The 9358-nt window shown below is 40.1% G+C and overlaps 1 protein-coding gene across 13 annotated transcripts in view; it reads left to right on the top strand.

Annotated features, from left to right (window-relative positions):
• The first annotated feature begins 614 nt into the window (after nucleotides 1-614).
• Nucleotides 615-9358, top strand: part of arvcfb (ARVCF delta catenin family member b) — a 262549-nt gene continuing 253805 nt past the window's right edge. For 10 of the 13 annotated variants that reach the window (XM_033618556.2, XM_078170906.1, XM_033618555.2 and 7 more), the window contains exon 1: nucleotides 644-986. The gene's annotated coding sequence lies outside the window, so the exon portion shown is untranslated. Of the gene's footprint in view, nucleotides 987-9358 lie in introns of all 13 variants that reach the window. The other 3 variants (XM_078170905.1, XM_078170903.1, XM_033618562.2) reach the window with 2 other exon arrangements.

Genomic DNA, 9358 nt, shown 5'->3' with positions numbered 1-9358 from the left:
AGTTTGTTTGTTTTTCAAAATATTAATTTTGGGTGACATTTTAAAAACACTATTTAATAAATAAATGACTATTCTAATGCTTAACACACGGCATACTACTCGGAAGGTTGCCCACTGTCTTAAATTTGCTATTTCTTCTGCACATACATACACTACTAGGCCTATATTGTAGTGTTTTACTCCGGTGTTTGAATGGCTTTGATAACTTTTACTTTGAAAAAATATTCACTAGATGCTTTCTCTGTATTTGTGCGAACTTGATAATGCCACAGTGCTAGTAAATATAACAATAGAGAATCGAATCCACAGAAATAGGAGACCTAACAGATGCTAACATATGATGAAATTAAATAAAACTGATTCATATGAGTGACTATCTAACATTCTGTGTTTTTTGGCATTTAATGGGCGAGTTAACGGAATAATCTTTGTAGCAAGCTGTCGCACTGAATACTTAAATTAAATAAGAACAATTTAAAGTGATAACAAGAGTGAATTGCGCAATAATTCTGCTGATAAATCCTAACCAAAAAAAAAAAAAAAAAAAATCAACCACAAATTTCCTCCAATACTGCGTGAGTGATGATGGGGCGGAGACACTTGCTGTGACCGACAGCATCATCCCGCACTGTAGTGGATGAGAGGGATAGGATAGAGGCTGTCCTGCCTTTCACACAACACAACGTCGCAGTCACTAATTAGTAATAATTAACGATAGTCGCTTTGAGTACAAGAAGTAACTTTTACATCAGTTAGGATAGGCCTGCTGCGTTTTTTTATTTGTATGAGGCGCGTGACTGAGAGGACGCGCGTGCAGCAACCTGACAACTAGGCTACAATTAGAGATTTGTAAGGTTGTAACAGTAGTGTGTCCCTGCAGCAGCCAAGTTGCATACAGATTAGATACAGCCGAGGCTCGGACTACTGCACATCACACCAGAGAGTCTCCTCGCGTTCAGGAACAAGGATGAACAGGAGAAACTGAGGTAATATCACTACGGCTTCTTGCTGTCTCGCTCAAATCCATGTGGTGATTATCTTGCAACGCCAAGTTTTAGCCTGTGCCATGCCATAACAACTCAGGAGGAGGGTGTGACAATAATATGACAACAATAATGAAACAACAATGTAAAGTGACATTCGGAAAGCTGGAAATAAGCCGTGGGTTTCCTTTCGGGTGAGTGAGCAGGTGCGCTGATGAGGCATATTGATTAGGTTACACGTACCCGGTGTGTTGGAAAAGATTTATCACGCTTTTGTTAAATAGTCGGTGTGTTAATGAAATACGGCGTTGGGAAATATATTTGATGAAGCTGAATAGCTTATTTTATCATTAACGTAATGTTTTTTGTGTATACGTGTGTTGTTGTGAGCTCTTATCGCCAGTGGATGCAGTCAAAGGCAGCGAGCGCGAGCTGCAACGAGCTGTCAATCATCTCATCCTTACTCGTCCATTGTTTCGCCCCTCCTGTTTGTGAGTGAGTTACCATGGAGAGTCTTCCGGGTTTTCTCATCTAATTACCTTATTTGGAGATGGGCCGGCTGCTGGTGTCAGTGGCTGGACTGATGGTGTTGTTGGGTTAATGGTGCTGTGTTCATGTCCCATGTGAATAGCCGCCAGAATGACTGAACGCTTCAAAACAACGACCTGAGCTCAGGCCATTAAGAAGCCTCAAATGAAGTTCTCAGTAGACTTTGATTGGGCCTGGTCAGCTCTTTCACACCCAGCTAGCACTAATGGCCTCAGGATGCTACAGCAATTAACTGTGGACATGTGCAGTTAATTTGCATTAACTTTTTCTTGAGTTTTTATGTCCACCATACAAAACTTTTGCAATACTGCACTCATACCCTGCTGTAGGAAGATTCTCAGCTCTCAGCTGGGTTTAATTTAGTGCTTGATGATGTGGCAAATATACTGAAGAATGGCACATACAGGGTAATTGACCAGCTATAGCATACAGCCTCAACATCGTCGCTTGAGTAATGTTGATTTAAATATATCAAGATACATTTTTAAAGGAGACTTGGCATGGTTTGCAGATTATTAACGAGCACATTGGTCCATGTATTAGTGAATATGGCAGGTTTGCACCCAGTTGCCATAATCTACTGTGTAGTGAAGATGGTGGACTTTAATTACAATTTTATAATGGTACTTCATCTCTTCTCTTATTCACATGCTGTGATAACCCTTTTGGCCTGTAGGGCCAATGTGGGACATAGACACACAATGGCAACCTTAGAATGATATTTTACATGAAATTAAATATACAAGGTGTGTTAGTTGTTAGTATAGCATAACTGTCTGTGTCTGTGGACAGTGTTGTGGAGTATGGAACAACAAGCTAAGCAAAACCAGAAAAAGGGTTGCAGGTGCAGGAAAAGAGACAGATCCACACTGATCACTTGTGAGCACTGAGGCCAGGTGCTCCAGATTTCTCTGGCCAACTCACTCAGGGACAGGGGCGTAACAGCAAATTTTGGGCCCTATGTATAAGCACTATCTGTGGGCCTCCTGTCCCTCCACTTTTGATCCAAGTAAATTTCCTTTCTTTCTTTCTTTCTTTCTTTCTTTCTTTCCTAAAAAAACCCTTATTTCCCTTTCTTAGGAACAGACATGACAGTGTAGGTTGGTGCTCCAACGTCATAATCAGTCACTCTAACTGTGCTTAGAGATGAATCCTAGTGCAGCAGCAGACTAAATCATTTTGAATCTTTACGTAGTGAGAGGGGACTCAGAGAGCTTCCACTATTTTTTTATACAAAGTTAAGCCTTTTAAGTGATTTATTCAGACAATTCTAATGTCAGTGATGGCACTGATTAGAAATAAAAAATTGCAAACAAAACCAAACTTTTAATTCCACGCTTTTCAAGGGCCCGCCTTCCATCCGGGCCTCTGTAATCAGTCCCACTTTGCCACAGCACTACAACACCCCTGCTCAAGGACATTCACAACATATATGTATATGTATGTGTGTGTGTATATATATATATATATATATATATATATATATATATATATATATATATATATATATATATATATATATATATATATATATATATATAAGGTAAATCATCGCTGCAAAACCTATTTTTGATCAGTTCTCTCTCAAAGATTTAAACATTTCTGGCAGAGTTTTGCACTCATCGCATGTGGACCTGAGATTTTAGGACAATTAGGTTCTTCAGATAATGTGTGCAACCCAATCACCACAATAAATGTAGGCATTGTACATTTTCTATAAACCACGGATATGTAAATTTTGTACCTTATTAGTGGATATATTGAAACTTTATATTTCTTTATGTTTCAACAACACTGTGGTTAACATGCAGTTATGTTTAGGCACAAAAAGACACTTGGTTATGGTTGGGAAAAGATCATGTTTGGCTTAGAATACCTTCTTTTGGTGGCATAATCACCACTGGAAATGACATACCAATGTCTTCCAGCTTTACGTGGCACAAGCACTTCTGAAAGTGCTGCTGATGTCTCAGTAAAAACTCTCTTTTGATGGCAAAATCACTGCTTGAAATGCTGCAGATTTCTTGCTGAAAACAGCTGCTTTTGGTGGCACAGTCGTATCTGGAAATGCCATCTGTGTCTGGCCAAAAAACACTCGCTTTTGTTGACAACAATCACCGCTGGAAGTGCTGCTTGTTGGCACAGTCGCTGCTAGAAATGCCGCAAGTTTTGTTGTTTGGTGGTCTGTAACAGTAGGCAGCTGTCTCACCTAGATGTCACGCCATCCTCCATCCCCTACCTCCTTATGACAAAGTCAGCTCATATACATGTAATCAGAGCTACATCACTTTAGAAATGTCGATATGATATGTATATACAAATGTAACTGTATCCATGGTTTGCAGAAATGTATAGTGTCAACAGTTTCTTCTGGCAATTGGGCTGTTGTCAGACAGAATGAGAATCACAGTGCAATAGTAATGTCACATTCCTTCCTTTTTTAAATTATTTAATTGCCCTGGATGGTTTTTAACCAATGCCAAATTACATCAGGAGCTTATAGAATGATTAGATGTTGTTCAATCATGCATGCTACAATGCAGTATATGTTACTGAACTCAGTGCGCAGTGTTGTAATCTACAGTGTCAGCATAGACCAGTACAATACAAATTCAGTCTGGGTTATTACAGATTGAATCCTTACCTGCAGCCATTTGCTAGGCCTAGGTGTGAATGAGTTCATATCAGTCATATTTGCAAAGGTCTCCTCAGATGCTTCTATGTCAGCACATCCTGATTCTCACAGAATACATTTTGGGCTCATTGGCAATCAGGAAGTAGCTCATTTGGAGCACAAAATATTTGCAACTCAAACACAGAGCAGTCTCTGGACAGGACCAGAATTTCCACACCACCTGTGACTGTGCTGAAAACCGAAAAATGCTCCGTAACCGGGGGAAAACAAGAAGACTTCCTGTGAATGCTAATGGTAAAAAATCCTATTTTATTTATTTTCTGGGAAAGTTATCACACACTTTCCTGTATGCTGACAAAACACAACAACTTTGTCTTGTTCTCTATTATATATTCTGTTTTTCCCGAGGCCAAAAAAAGCAAAGTTGTTAAAATTCACTACCATCATCACAAGTTAACAAGCCAAACATAGATGTATATGGTGGCAAGCAATGTTGCTATTATTGTAAATGGGTTTTTTTTTTACTGTGGAGAATCTAAAAAGTATAGCTTTTTGTACCCAGCATATCGTGTATTACCACTTGATGATCTTAAAGGTTGAAATGTGGTTTTTCTAATGGACTTGACAAGACCTCAGGTCAGCTTTAATCTCAAGAGCAGTTCATGCTCTGCCGCATTTATTTATTAGGAAGTATGATGCCCTGTCAGCCCTGCAGCATGTTGACTATTTGGACATAAATGTAGAAACTAGTTACTATCAGATCCTGCCTTTGTCTCAGGTCTGCAGGGACTGACTTGCCATGGCACTATTGAATTTTATTCCCTGGTCTGAAAAACAGTATTTGACGCCATCAATCCATCCGTTTTCTTGCCTATAGTGTTCAGGGCTGTGGGAAGCTGGAACCTATACTGGGGTAACAATTGGACAGGTGTGTCACAAATGGATTGCAGATTAGTTATCATATTTTAGTGCTCCTGTAGCAACTAAATTAATAGTCATGCTCCTAAACCACCTTCAGTCAGAAATCTATTTTAAGTGCTTTTATGGAGTCATCACAACATTTGCATACATTAACTAATGTGAGATAATGAGGAGCTTGTCTAATATTTTCCTCAGCTCTCCTTTAAAATGAATCATCCTGCTAGTGGAAGAGATGGAGGTGTTGTCTGCTGCCACAGGTGTTTCTAGTTCTGTATAATGGCCTCGTCTTACAGGGGCAATATAATGAATACCTGCAATATCAGCTCCGTGAGGGTCTGCGGTTTCTGACTGCCCTATGCACTCACGCCTGTGTGAAAAGTTTCTCTCACTATCTCACAGGGGCATGATTATGCACCAAGTTTGCAAGAAAAAGAAGTTAACAAGAATGTTGTTTTATGTGATGAGGGGTATAAAGGTCTTGGATTGTTCACAGTCCCATGTTTCTGTAGGCTGATAAAAAAATATTTCTGTCAAAACAGCCAGTAACCATTTATTTATTTATTGTTATTTACTCCTCATGGCACTTGAAAAAGGAGAGTAGTAAACAGTAGAAATAAAAGTCTTTGTGCATTAATTGGTTTTGCAATACACTGCAATAACAGTTGCAATGCATCGCAATAGACCATGGGTATTTTAAGGGAAGAAACATCCAGGGATTGAGTACAACCAGACAATGAGTATTCCTAACAAATACTTGGTCTATTGAGCCTAGACCTTCAAGGCAGTGGGTGTCATTGAGCACCAATTCAAGCAGTTATTGTGACCTTTAATGAAAGCTGAATCCACTAAAATGTTTGAATGAACAAAACATTTCCTCTCAGAATCATCTGAATGTTTTTATTAGATTATCTTTTTTTCATATTGTCTGAACAACGAGGCTGTCTGACAACGTGAGAGGTATCATCTCCAGGTGCTAATTTGCCATAGCAGGGAAGTAAATACATAAAACACAGTAAAGCCTATCCTTTCAACTTCTTTGGCTGTTTTATCTTCTTTACCCAAGTATTTAATGCTTGACCCAACCAGCTGTTTTAAATGCACCACAAAGCTCACCAGCAGTAGCAACAGGGGAATGTTCTCCCTTCAGGGGCCCTATTAGTTGCACTTGTGTATTTTGTCTTTTTAATTTTTTTTCTATTATTGGATGGAACACTTTTCACATAAATTAAAGGTTTTAAAACCTTAATTTATGGCCCTATCCCCATGCAGTACGCAGGAACAGGGAATTTAAATGGCAAAAACACCAAACAGCAAAAAGTTTGTTTTGACTCACATTTACATATTAATGTAACTAAATCACTCCAAATATATTTTATGATATTTTCCTATTAATTAAAAAGGCAAAATTAATGCTTTTTTTTAGTTTTTATTTACCATTAATGGCTCCATTGTCCCATTGGCGAATTTATTTTTTTCTAGGATGGTGAAGGCATGACCAGCCCTACTCTGCCTTAGTCTGCCTCTGATTGGCTCACCCTGAGATTTGTACCCTATCCTTAACCATTCCCAGGGCACGGTCATGCATAAGCGAAATGAATACTGATGAATATTCACCTCCCATCCACTTCCATTCAGCGTGAGCAGAGGGGCAAATAAAAATTAACTTCCAGTGACAAAGTCAGTTCAAATCTTTACATGGTGTGGGGTTCAGCTTTGGTGAAATTTAAAGTCACAACTCCAACCAGTAGCAAAGGAGTATGGGTGGGAGAGACACTGATTGTTGCCAGGTTTAACCAGCTGATATTGCATGATATTAGCCCTGAAAAATACAAACATCATATTTACTAGCAAGTTAGCGAACACTTTCCATTGCTTCAGAGGGTGATGGTCAGTTGTCTGCAGTTGCTAATTTGTGACCGTACCCTCACTCCTCCTGCCTAAACTTAATTGACCCAACAGACAGAGGCAACAAGTACTAGAACGTCATGCCTTGGAAAAGAAAATTTGCATCTCATAGAACTGTATCAGCAGTATTGTGCAGGTCAGTGAGCCAACATGCATAATAGTCTGACCATGGACAGGTTAAGTTAAACTAAGTGCAGCCCTTGTTGCTGTTATTGATTACAGCTGTGCTATGACATTAAATGTGTGCCTGATCCTGAAAATCTACTTTCCCATTTCAGTAAAAGACCCTGCTAATACACCCACCCACCCTGACAAGTCTAACAAAACTGCCAGGGAGATGTCAATCAAGCACACTCTCTGCACTTGCCCGCTACACAGTGTTAGCTACAGGTTTTGGTTGTGTGCCTTTAAGTTCTTACAATAGAAAATAAATGACCTATTAAAATTACCCTTTGCATATGAGCATAACCAGTTACTCCACATTTAGAGCCAGTGTTGTTTTAATCATATTAGCCTTATACCTACCCCGTTATAGTTTCATGGTCACTGTAGCATTTCATTACTGAGTGTGCATGGGAGTCACAGAGCAGCAGTAGTGTTAGAAATGGTATTGATGAAGTGATATGCCTAATGCATAAAGTGGAAGTCATGTTCAAAATGTATGCAGTATTTCTTGACTGAGTCACACAGGGTGGTAATTATCAAGAAAATTATCATAGTGCACATGAATTATTTCAAATGACACTCACAGTCTTTTTACCTGTGTATTTACTGCATATGAGGACTGGAATGATTGTGATTCAGAGCTCTTCTGCTGTGTTATATCATGCATGAGCTGTGTTTTGTGGCTTTTGTGGGCTGACTGAAGCGGTCTGTGAAAGCCAGTGGTCAGGGGAGAGCGAGTCCCTGACCCAGAGTGAATGGCCCTTTGTGGCACAGACACCTGCAGAGCTCTGCCTCCTGTTCCTGAAGTGATTAACATGCACCTCCAACCTCCCTGGCCTTCCCACTCCCCATTCCCTCGGACACCCATCCTGGCACTGCTGCGTTGTCTTGGCACCTGTTCTACATCGCCCATCCTGCAAAGGCTATAACTCATGTCTTTGTCTGGGCTGGGCCAACACAGCGTGACTACAGAACTGCGTTAGAATTGTATTGATTGCCACTGTCAAGGGGTTAAATTTAGAAGTTTTGTAAAAGGGAGACAGTGTGGCTTTGCTTTAGTGGGGGATTTTGCAATGATGTGTACAAAATACCCATATGTATTTCAGTTTGTTTTTTTGGCCATTTTTAAGCCTTTAATTGATAGGACAGATGAGTGTGAAGGGGGGAGAGAGAGAGAGGGAGTGACATGCAGCAAGGGGCCACAGGCTGGAGTTGAACCCGGGCCGCTGCGGCAACAGTCGTGTACTTGGGGCGCCTGCTCTACCACTAAGCCACCGACGCCCCATATGTATTTCAGTTTTTAAAAGTATTTGCTTTTCCTGGTGAGACAGGAAGTAGAGTCCCAAGGCATGAGCTGCATTGCTTATTTTTCTGCCACAAAAGTAAAGAAACCTAGTTTCATGGTTAATTGAACTCCTGTTTGTGCACTGATTAAGTTAACAGGTATGGTAATTCTGTGTTTAAAAAAAGAAGGGGAAATACTTGATTAATTTAACTTTGTCTTCAATCTTTTAGACATTTTTAGCTAATATTAGCATTTTAACATTAGCAAGATGTAAATAGGGTCATACCCAATGCTTAGCAGCTAATATGCAGTTAAAAATGAGCTCATTGTAGATACATAGTGATGTTGCTTTTATCACCGAACTTACAGTAGCATAAGCTTCTTATCCTGAGCAGAAAGAAATTATATACATTTTTAATTAGAAATTATGTACATTTTTGTGTTTTATTATGTGGTTTTAAGGCAGAAATGTTGACAACAACACTGACAACATTTTGTGTTTATGTTGTCAGTTTTATTTTAAAGCATATATGAACTGCTTCATTCAGTTTTATTGGACTAAGATAAACGTTAGCTTCTCAAACATGATAATATCACCTGCACGTTACTTATAGGCCACCACCAGGTTGTATTTCAGGTAATTAAGCATAGCATTTAGAGGTGGGGGCAGCACGGTGGTGTGGTGGTTAGCACCCTCGCCTCACAGCAAGAGGGCCGCCAGCTCGATCCCAGACGTGGGAGCCCCCCCGCGCGGAGCCCGCTCATGTGCGCACGGTGAGAGAGGAGAAGGAGAGACGCTGTGCTGCTGCCAGAGGAGCCGCTGAATGAGTTCCCTCTGAGCAGTAAGTCGCTAAAAGAGTCTGAGAAGTCTGGGGCTGTTCATGAAACATTCAGGACACCCAGGCCTAACGACAC

The sequence above is a fragment of the Epinephelus lanceolatus genome, chromosome 9, assembly GCF_041903045.1.
Source record: "Epinephelus lanceolatus isolate andai-2023 chromosome 9, ASM4190304v1, whole genome shotgun sequence".
Taxonomy (NCBI): Eukaryota; Metazoa; Chordata; class Actinopteri; order Perciformes; family Serranidae; genus Epinephelus; species Epinephelus lanceolatus.
Note: the sequence above shows the minus strand (reverse complement) of the source record. Positions and strands in the feature narration are given on the sequence as shown.